Here is an 11,647-nt window from a genome sequence, read left to right as displayed (position 1 = left end):
GCGCTGGCATCGCGGTATTGACGCAGAAGGAGCCAATTTTGAAAGTTTTTAAAGAATTGTAACGATTGGTCCAATAAATTTTGTTTAATCGACTCATTCCTATTACTTTCCGGACAAACCCTGCATAAGTGCATGACCACATGTATAGGTATTTATATACCGCTATTGGTTTGCGCTCTATACTGAAAAACAATTAACTGCACACTGTCGTAACCATAATTGTGGCACAAGCCATGCATTGGCTTCCAGACGCCAAGCTAACTAAACAAGTGGATACATTCATACATACATACGAGTACATTATATGCACATATTATATTTTAACCATAAGCGGCAACTCAAGTGGGGCGCCACTAAACTGGGGCGTGCAAACGTTGCTTTGTGGTCACAACATGGATGTGTGTATTCCATTTGCCAGCTGACCGAGCTCCCCAGCCGAACAGCCGCACTTATGTGTGTAAATACCTGTCTCTGCTTGGTTGTGCGAATCGTGTGAAGCTAAAAATAAACTCTCGCCGGCTATTTTCGCACACCATCGGCTTCGTGTGTATGTATGCAAGTAGATACTTGTATAGAGTATGTTTATATGCATGCGTGTATCGCTGAAAGTGGCGTTTTCTGTTGTACAAACACGATTAGCATAACATTTGTTGTTTTAATTTTTCTATTTATTTGCTTCTTCATAGTTTTCGCGTTGGAAAATAATCAATGCAGCAGCGAAAGCAAATTCTATAGTGGCTAAATTTAAACGCTGCTATAAGCCGATAACATCGAAAACTAAAGCCGTAAAATACAATTGTACATTCATTTATAGTACGTGTATATGTACAAATTCTTAACCCTTTCATGTCCGAAATAAAATGAGGGATGCTTAAAAATATTAGGCTGTCAAAAAAGTCTTGCGGTATTTTCGCTAGTTGGCGCTGAAAGCGCGTAGTTCTAGTTTTATTCGTCGCATCGGGTCATGCTATACCTTTTTGGAAAGCCCATTTCACGCGCTAACACGTGTTTGATTGATTGTCGTTTCTCTTAAGTCGTTCGTGAGTTATAGCGTCGCAAACATGGAGCAAAATAAAGAGAAAATACGGCATATTTTGCAGTTCTACCACGATAAAGGCAAAAATGCATCTCAAGTCGCCAATAAAACTTGTGCAGTTTATGGACCCGATACAGTTTCCATTTCCACCGCACAACGATGGTTTCAACGTTTTCGTTCTGGAGTAGAGATGGTCGAAGATGCGCCACGCTCCGGAAGGCCTGTCGTCGAAAATTGCGATAAAATCGCTGAATTGGTCGAAAGAGACCGGCATAGTAGCAGCCGTAGCATCGGTCAAGAGCTTGGTATGAGTCATCAAAAATCAATTTCAATTTCAATTAAAAACAAAATCAATAAAAATACCGCAAGACTTTTTTGACAAACTATTATTTGAATAAAGATATGTTCTAATCGCGACCTTAATATGTACCGACCAAAATTTCAAAGTCCTAGGTTGCCTATACAGTGGATCACAGCCAAAATGATGCAGCCATCTGAGAAATTTTAAAGCATGCTTAATAAGAAATAAAAAGCCAAAACTTGTTTGTTTATGAGTGCCAATTATTAGTGGCAGATGTATTTTTTTAAATATTATTTTTAAAACTCACATTTTACACTTATTTCATTTAATAAATACAAAAAAACGAATTCAGCCTTAAATTTTACCTCACAGCGAAAATGATGCAATCTCTAAATAAGCAAATACATAAATAAATAAATAGATTTTTTTTTAACAAAACTTAAATTTTCGGTTGATCAATACTTCGTAGGATAACCTTTGTTATCTATGACAGCTTTCATGCGCCTAGGCATCGATTCTACCAATTTGTTTGTGTAGTTTGTGGATATTTTTTTTCCATTCAGCTTCCAAAGCAGTTTTCAGATCAGCCTGATTTCGAATTTCATATTTTCGAATCTCTCGCTCCAAAACTGACCACAGATTCTCAATAGCATTTAAATCTGGAGATTGTGCTGGCGGTTGTACCACATGTGGGCAGTTCCAAATAAGCCAACTTTGGACAACGCCCGATTTATGCTTTGGATCGTTGTCCTGGTAGAATCGAAAACCTTCTTAAATATTTAATTTTGAGGCACTTTGTAACAAATTTGCTTTCAAGATATTCAAATACATAGTTTTATCCATAGTACTGTCAATGAAAGCCAAATTTCCAACACCAGCAGAGGACATGCAACCCCACACCATTACATGCCCTCCAACGGTGCTCCGCAAATTCTGTGGATGAAGCTCTCTATTTGGCTTTCTCCATACGTAGCTCTTACCATCTGATCGAAAAAGGTTGAATTTACTTTCATCTGCAAAAATTACGCTAGTCCAGAAGCTTTCATTTTTACATAAATGCTCTTTAGCAAATTTTAGTCGTGCACTTCGATTTTTTGCGCTGATATATGGCTTATTACGAGCTGTGCGTCCATTGAAGTCTGCTTCCCTAAGGATTCTTCGCACGGTTTCCGGGTGGCACTTCTTTCCGAGATACTTTTCCACATCATTTGTCAATGCTGGAGCACTTAAATGAGGGTTTTCCCGTATTTTGCGAACTATCAAACGAGAATCAACTTCATTAAAAATTTTATTATGGGCCTTTTTAGTTTTATTTTCTACACGATTTTCACGAATGTAGCGTTCACTGCTTCTGCGATTTTTCGTTGGCTTTTGCCATCTTTATAATGTTTTAAAACTAATTCGCGCACTTCAACTGTTCTTTGACGACCCATTTTGATCTGCACTGTGTAAATGTCGACACTTCAAAGCAAAAACTATCAAATATTGTTTCTAATTCAGTTATTTTAATGTTACATAATAGCTGACATTCGGAAATTCCCGCCAAACCGTCGCCACTAACGGTAAACTTCGGTGCATCACTTTCGCTGTGAGCTTGATTTTCTGCAAGTGTGTGAATTTTTGCCAACCGTTTCCGAAAAAATTTAAATTTGAGTTGATTTTGTGTTTTACAAGAAAATACATGCTTATATCAAATAACAAAATAGCTAAATTTTTCATTTTTTTAAGATGAAATTGTTGTTTTTTTTTGTCAAGTGCTACTACATATCAGTGCTGCATCATTTTGGCTGTGAGACACTGTACATATGTAGGGCATGTCGTGTTTGACAAAGTACTGAGGTCAAATTTGAATTAATTTGTTTGCCTATTTTTGTTTTATTGTAATCTCTTACCTGCATTAAGTTACAAAAATCACTTACTATATAACACAAAAACTGTTTTATTCAACTTTTTGTTTTATTATTTTGCACAGGCTATTTCAAAAAAAAATTTGTAATCAAGTGTAGACACAGAGACAAAACGCTCACAATTGAACAATCACAAGACTTTTTCGTTGATACTTGGAATGTAGGTATATACTACTGTGCCCAAAAAATATGGTGACATTCTATTTATTTTGAAAATTTTTTATTTATTCTTCCAAATCAATTTCATCCCCTTCAAAGTAATCCCCTCTCGATGCAATGCACTTATGCTAACGGATTTTCCAATCTTCGAAACACTGGTTGAAGTCACTTTCCGGAATGGCCTTCAGTTCCGTCTTCAAGCTTGAATCTCCTAATCGTATAAAAACGGTGTCCCCGGAGCGGTCTTGGTGAACAGCCAGAAGTCTCAGATCAGGTGAATACGGTGGTTGCGGAACGATATGGGTTGAGTTTTTGGCGAAATGATCACGAATTATGAGTGCAGTATGGGAGGGTGCATTATCGTGTGTAAAAACCAGAATTGTCTTTCTACAATTCCGGCCTTTTTAGGTGGATAGCGTTACGCAAACGACGCATAACGTTCAAATAATATTCCTTGTTGACTGTTTGACCGGTTGGAAGGAATTCATAATGCACAACACCACGATAATCAACGCGACGCCTTTTTTCCAAAAAATTCAATGTTTCGGTACCAGTCGAGATTTGACGCGCTTGAGGCCCAAAACATCCTTCACAATGGTATTGGTTGAGCCTTTCGAAATGCCAACTTCATCAGCAAGGTCTTTAATTGATTCCGTAAACAAAATTTAATGCAAATTCTTTGCTCAACAAAGTTCGACATCGCAAAAAACGAAAAACTCATTTTTAGCAGATCACAAAACGACACGTATCTCAAACACTAATGAATATTTTGTCATGAAATTTGACATAAATGTGACTGACAGTACTACCAACCTAAAAAAAAATAATTCTCCAAATCATACATAAAACATTAGTCTACTGCACAAAAAACCCGCTATCGAAAATAATAAGAATAACGGGAGTTATAACAGCATCAGTACAATGTTGCCTATAGGCCGCGTCGGGCATGAGAGGGTTAAGTATGGCTGTGTGCGAGGGATTGTTTCTATACTTCTTAATAAGTTGACTTTGATAATTTAGTGTTGCTGATTTCTGAGCTCAAACAACGTTGGCTGTTAAATGAGTGTAGTGCCACATGTCACATGTATTGCTAACAAAAGTTAATTGAAATGAAAATACTGGTAAATTAGCAAAGTGAAACGTTCGAAATGTAGTGTGGTTCAAAAGTGGTAATTTGCCACAAGTGTGTCTCAATAGTTTTCCGCTTACACACGAAACTATCATAAATATTAATTTCTAATTAGAAATACACCTAATTCTCTTCACATATGGAAGACTCGAACAAATTAAAAGCAAACATAAGAACGTTACATAAGTAGAAATGACACACACATGCCATTGCTTATAACGGGTGATCCACGTGGAGGTAGTTTTTTCAATAGCTTTGCTTTTATAGATCACACTTGACACGGTCATGTTATTTTTGATCCGTAATATTTAGCATTTCATCATGGAAAGACTTACCTTACTTTAGCTGAACAACGTTCAACTTTATTACGAAAATTCACGTTCTGTACAAAATGTGTTTCGCGCTCTACGCTCAACTAATGGCCAACAGTGAAGGAAATATAGCAGCCGTAGCTGAGCGCGTACAGGAAGACCGTGGAAAGTCCATTCAGCGCCGTTTGCAGCAACACGAAATGACGAATCAAACTACTCGGCTTTTTACGTCCAGATCTTAAATTCAAAGCGTACAAAATACAGCTTGTGTGAGAACTGAAACCGCTCTATCTTCCAAAGCGACATCGGTTCGCTCTATGAAGTCTTGAAAAGTTCCAAGAAGATCCGACGTTCTCAAGCCAAATTTTGTTCAGCGATGGGACACATTGCTAGCTTAATGGGTAAATAAATAAGCAAAATTGTCTGCAACCTGAAGAGATTCAAGAGCTGTCATTTCATCCAGAAAAAAATAACGATTTTGTGTGGTTTGTGGGGCGTTGGAAACATCGGTCCTTATTTCTTCAAGAATGATGCCGGTGAAAACGTAACCGTCAATGGGGACCGTTAACACGCAGTTAAAACCGACTATTTGATAAATTGAAGCTCGTAATCTCGGCGACATTAGGTTTTCACAAGATGGCGCCACTACCCACACATCGTACCAATAAACGGATTTATTGAGAGAACACTTCAGTGAGCCGATAATTTCACGTTCTAGGCCGGTTGATTGGCCACCAAGATCGTGTGATGTGTGACTTTTTCCTGTGGGGATATTTAAAGTCTTTATATTTATAAAAATTGCTGGAAAAAGTTCTCAAATATACCTAAGCAATATCAAAAATTAATGCAATCAGCCCTTTCATTGCTGTGCCTCCAATGATTTTAATAGAATTTTCGCTGACGGGAAGAACAATATAGTAAAAACTAAGTGAGTCTATGATCATCAAAATAAGTTAATATGATACCAAATTTTACTGAAATTCGTTCACCATTTCGTCGAACAATGAAGTATTTCGTTAAATTGGTTAATATTAATGTAATTAGCTGGCTTTAATCCACGAAGGGTATAAAATATTTGGTTACACCCGATTTTAACCCTGCCTTTCGTGTTTTAAGCTGAGTTTCACACAATTTGAAGAAATTTAGTTTTGACTAAAAAGGAAAGAGAAATGAGTAATATTCGTTGTATTTAAGTTCCCACATTGGAATCGGAATTATAGGTAAATATACATATGTATGTATGAGTATATCTCGATTATTCACAATGCCGGGTTTACGTCACAATTATCACCCGCAAGTTTGTGGTTACGCTTTTTCACACGGGATAAAAATCTCTACTTTTCTGAATTTAAAACTTTGAAAATCCCAGCAACGCTATTACTAACTCTGCCATTGTCGTGAAACACTGTATTGTAAACCTTCGCGGTTAGTAACCCGGGAACAGTATTAAAATAAACGATATAACTTAGCCAGCGTTTCTACAAAATTAAAAAGTTTATTAACTCTTGTTGTAAAGAGTAACTCGATCTTGACACACTGTACCTTACGTCATCCGAAAATTTTGAAGTCGATTTTTCAAAATCATAAAGAAGAATCAGTTTTCTAAACCTGCTCACAGACATAGTTGTGTAGTCTCTCTATTTGAGACATTTTGAGGTAAAGTCTCAATTTGTGACTAGTTACTATTCACTAAACAGTCTCTAGCGTTAGTCTCAAAATTTGAGACTGGATAGTTAGCAGGTCACAAAACTAGAAAAAACTTTGGTCTGCTATATTGAATATACTGAATAGAGATAATCATAGATATTAATCGATTGATTTTATAATAAACAATTGACAACAGAGTAGATATACCGCGACCTCCCATACCAACAATGGAAATTGTCAAAATCACTTTGGATCTAGTAATCATAAATGAATCTTTGATGTTTGAATGAATTTTGAAGCCATCGATTTTTAAATTTTTGAAAATGTTCGTTAATAAAGAAAATATTTCCTTGTGGAAGCCCTAACGAAAGTTATAATTTTGTACACACTCTCCCACTCATACTTTATTGTTTTTGCGTAAGGTCTTTAAATGTTAGAAAAATGAAAGAAATTCACATGAATATATATTTATTCTGTATTATTACAATTTTTTTAATTTTTGTAAAAAGGCCTTTACCATGTATTTTACTTCCTCTGCTCCTGAAAAATAATTTATTGAGTCAGAGCTTCCCTGTAAACGATTACATCAAATGTATTTTGTTAACTTTAAATTATCTGGAGAGTTACGATCTAAGTTTTTTTTGAAACATCTTATATTTATTTATTATTGTTGCTATTCAGTGCGGTTTGCAGTTCGTTAATTAAATCAATTTTTAGCATTGGAGTTATGTTTGAGCGGAACGATAGCTGATCTGCGTCTGAAATGAAATTTGCAAGAATTGTGGAATTTGGACTGATAAAGGACTGATACACTTGGCCCTCTATTTGAAAAGTAGGCATACAATTATCTTCCCTTATTTCTTTCGTTCTAAACGACGTCACTTGAAAAAGGTTATTGCACCTAAGTATGTTGTTTAAAAAATGTACAGAATGTGTATGATGATTTGTCAATTTTTGATTGACTGTGGCGGCTCGTGCATATTGGGAAGATTGACTTTTTCAGAACCATAGCACATACCATTCGGTTCATTGGGCCATTTTTTGGCAGAACACTTACAGCAGATCCTATTCATGGCTCCGATTTGGATGGAAGGCTGTTGAACATAATAATCTGTCGATCGTATCTGACAGCCAATCTGTTACTATCAGCTAAAACTTGATTACGACCTCTAGCCGTTGATGTCCGTTGTATTTTTCTCTGATCATGGGAACGTTGGTGGGAACGTTCAGAGCTCGACTCCCTAGTGCGAGATTCTATATTTCTTATATTTATACCCTGAACAGGGTATATTAAGTTTGTTACGAAGTTTGTAACACACAGAAGGAAAGGTCGGAAAGCCTATAAAGTATATATATAAATGATCAGTATGTCGAGCTGAGTATATTTGAATGTATTTTCACAAAAGTTGGCACAGGTTATTTTCTAAAGCAACAATGTAATCTCCAACAATGTAAAAATCGAAGTTAACAGATCGGTTAACTATAGCATATAGCTTCCATACAAACTGAACACATAATTACTAAAAGAAATGCACCTGTGAAGGGTATATTAGCTTCGGTGCCGCCGAAGTTAACGTTTTTTCTTGTTTTTAGTGAAATTAGTGCCCTCAAATAGATCAATGAACATTCTGGAAAAATTATTGAAATCAGTATCCTATAAAATCATAATATAGAAGTTTTTGTATTAAAAATTTAGTAGTTCGAAAAACTAATAATAATAATAATCATACACTTTGAACCTGCTCGACGTCATTTTGAAAATGAAATATCAAGATATCAGATGCATAAAGAAGTTAGTGTACTACTATAAACTTCTGCCAGTCGAGTTGCCCCGTTATAGCATTGACAGACGGCAGCGTTAAACCAGATTAATTGCATTTTTCGGGATTAATTCAGGATCTCCGTTGCTGAATCCAAAAATAACTCTCAAAATTTTGAAAATGTATTCTTCACCAAATTTTGGCAATAGATTATTTTCTAAAGCAACAATGTAATCTCCGGAAAAATTGTTCAGATCGGTTGACTATAGCATATAGCTGCCATACAAACGGAACACATACTTACAAAAAGAAATGCACCTGTGAAGGGTATATTAGCTTCGGTGCCGCCGAAGTTAACGTTTTTTCTTGTTTTTATGAAATTAGTGCCCTCAAATAGATCAATGAACATTCTGGAAAAATTATTGAAATCAGTATCCTATAAAATCATAATATAGAAGTATTTGTTTTAAAAATGCAGTTGTTCGAAAAACTAATAATAATAATAATCTCACACTTTGAAAATGAAATATCAAGACATCAGATGCATAAAGAAGTTAGTGTACTGCTATAAACTTCTGCCTGTCGAGTTGCCCATGGTGCAGCGTACCCGATTTAAGAACGTTTTTTGGTCTTTCAGCTTAGCTGATAAGTAAACGAAGCTTATTTCCGCTACCGAATGTCAGCTGCAATTTCACCACTGCATTGAATAAAATATTTGCAGTAAATTCTCCCTGCACGTCAGATGTTATGTTTTGCAAGAAACTCTTCACTCAATTATTCCACACATTCAAATGCACATTTGTTATAATATATTTGATTGTTTAAATATACACGCACATATATGTACATAGATTCATGTGTACGTTACGCAATTGCAAATCTGCTGCACGCACAAGTATATTGCACTTTGTTGCATTATTTTTGTAGGTACTATGTCTGGCAGCCTCAGTTAAGAAAAAAAAAAAATGTTTTTTTATCATTTACTCATTCTACAATAACTAAATTAATTAAAAAAATAATTTAAAGTTACATTTATTATGTGTTTTTATTTTAATCAGCGTCTATCTCTGCTCAGACAATTACCACATACATACATTCATGATTCATTCCGACGGCAGACAGTGCAGCTTACAACGTGGTGTGTTCTATTTGCTGTAGTAGCACTGCGAACACCTACCAATTTTCAAGTATTAATATGTGTACTCATGTACGTATGTAACAAGAGTGTATGTATCAATGTATCGGGTCCATCACCTGCTGGTGCGGTTATTGTTTTTGCACAAAAGATGTTATTCTTAGTATTTGCAACTCGATGTAGCGTTTTGAACCACCTTTGGGCAAAGTCGAAGTGAAACAATAGCGCAGACGGATTCGATAATTTTTTTTTTTTCAAAATGTCTTCACTTTGCCATAACTCAATATTATTTCAACTGCGATTACCTATTATCCATATCTATTTGACATTATAAATTACAGGGAAATTCCCCATTACAGGCAATCCTCATAACCGGACATCTCCCACAACTGGACAAAATGCAGGCACACAAGGTTATCATTTTTATTTTTATACAACTTTCGTTTAAAGTATATCTGATAAACGGACAAGATTTCATAAAATTTGTCAAGAAAATTCTGTACAATTTATACTAGTTCCACCTTTTCTAAATGCTTAATAATTTTTTTATTTTGTGAGAGAGTGCTTTTATGAACAATACGAAAAATAAACACAGCCAACAAAGAAAATATTTTAAACACTGGTTTTTACTTCTTCTCCATAGATGGACAGCTCTCTTATCCGGACAAAAACACTGCGACTATCGGTGCCCGGGTTATGAGGAATTCCACTGTACATTATTGCTTTGTGCATAAATTCAAATTTCGAGTATGATTCTTACCCTTAATTTTGGACCCATGAACTTCACTAGATTTCTTTTTTACATTGCTACTTTTTCCGTTTACGTCTCAGAATTCTTAGAACCTTTAACAGCATATTTAAATCCTCATTGTAGAAAACAAGGAGCCTGATAATTAAGATTATTCAACATTTATGTATGGACTCCTAACGCTGAATCAATTCCTCTCATCTTTCCAATAGTTTCGACAAACATTGCTCTAACTTTTTGAAACAACCGTAAATGAACAGTTAGCGGGAAAAAATACAATTGTGTAGAGAAAGAAGTCACAAAGCAAACCTGATAAACTATAAAACCATCATGGAAAACTTTTGTTGGTCTGAAAGTGTTATATAACAAATCAGCTTCATCGAAGTTTGTATTGATAATATGAATAATACAGTTTTTTGAAGGTCTTAGCTACAAATCTCGGCATGACTGTGGTCAGTAGTCGTCAAGCCCACACCGTTTTCTGGCTTTACTGTTAAATGACTTAGATGACATCTATCTTTCTATCCAATAGGGTATTAGTTAAACGCTGCAACAATAATAGCTCAAGTTACTCTTACCATAGATGAAGTTTTAAGAAGTGCTTCTAGAAATTTCAATAAGGGTCTCGTTTTTATAGACAGATAAGTTATGTTCACTTCATGCATGATCAATCACCATTGAGTCTTAATACTAATTGATAGGAGTACGAGTATTATTATCAGAAGTTTCAGATATAATTCCAAGCTTTTAACCACTTTACTTTGTTTGCTGTTTTTCAAGGAATTTTCTGTGTCTCTTCGATGGAAACTTTACGAAAGCAACCCTTTAAGAATATTGTAAATTTACCCATATATAGTAAAAATAGTTTGTCACCGAACATTTTATACTCTCGCATGATAAAGTGATAATCGAGATTTCATTATGTCATTTACATATTTTTCAAATACCGTATTTGTGTAAAAATTATCATTTAAAAATTTTAATACCCTGAATAGGATAGATTAAGTTTCTCACGAATTTTGTAACACCCAAAAGAATTCTTGGGATGCCCTACAAAGTGGCGACCTGAGTCGATATTTGTATTTAGGTTACATACCATAAGAATCGAGTTTAGTATCGGATATATTTTTTATACTCATGCAACACGTTGCTACAGAGTTGCAGATGGGCAGAATCGGCTCATTGTCACGTTCAACATATTTTTATTCCAGTGCGATGGGCGAAATCGGACTACATACAACCACGCTTACCTCCCATATAACACAATTTTAAATTACATCTGATTTTTCACTTTGCAGTATACAAGGAAACAATCAATGTATCGGGATAAAAATTTGCACGAATATTACCCTTGAGGTGTGCCACGCTATGACCAAAAATTGTCTAAATCAGAACAAAACTATTTACCGAATATTTAGACCCCACTTCCTATTGCGAACTTTTTACCGATAATATCGATTAAGCTTTCAGATATACATATTATTGAAATATGAAACTACAGGGTTTGTCCGGAA

At 35.3% G+C, this 11,647-nt stretch overlaps 1 long non-coding RNA gene across 1 annotated transcript in view; it reads right to left on the bottom strand.

Moving 5' to 3' along the window:
- Nucleotides 1-884: 884 nt before the first annotated feature.
- LOC126759503 (uncharacterized) overlaps nucleotides 885-11,647 on the bottom strand; it is a 230,524-nt gene continuing 219,761 nt past the window's right edge. The window contains exon 3 of the long non-coding RNA XR_007667006.1: nucleotides 885-973. This is a non-coding gene — a long non-coding RNA (uncharacterized LOC126759503). The remainder of the gene's footprint in view (nucleotides 974-11,647) is intronic.

Source organism: Bactrocera neohumeralis, chromosome 5 (genome assembly GCF_024586455.1).
Source record: "Bactrocera neohumeralis isolate Rockhampton chromosome 5, APGP_CSIRO_Bneo_wtdbg2-racon-allhic-juicebox.fasta_v2, whole genome shotgun sequence".
Taxonomy (NCBI): domain Eukaryota; kingdom Metazoa; phylum Arthropoda; class Insecta; order Diptera; family Tephritidae; genus Bactrocera; species Bactrocera neohumeralis.
The sequence above is the reverse complement of the archived record's forward strand: the minus strand, read 5'-3'. Positions and strand labels throughout refer to the sequence as shown.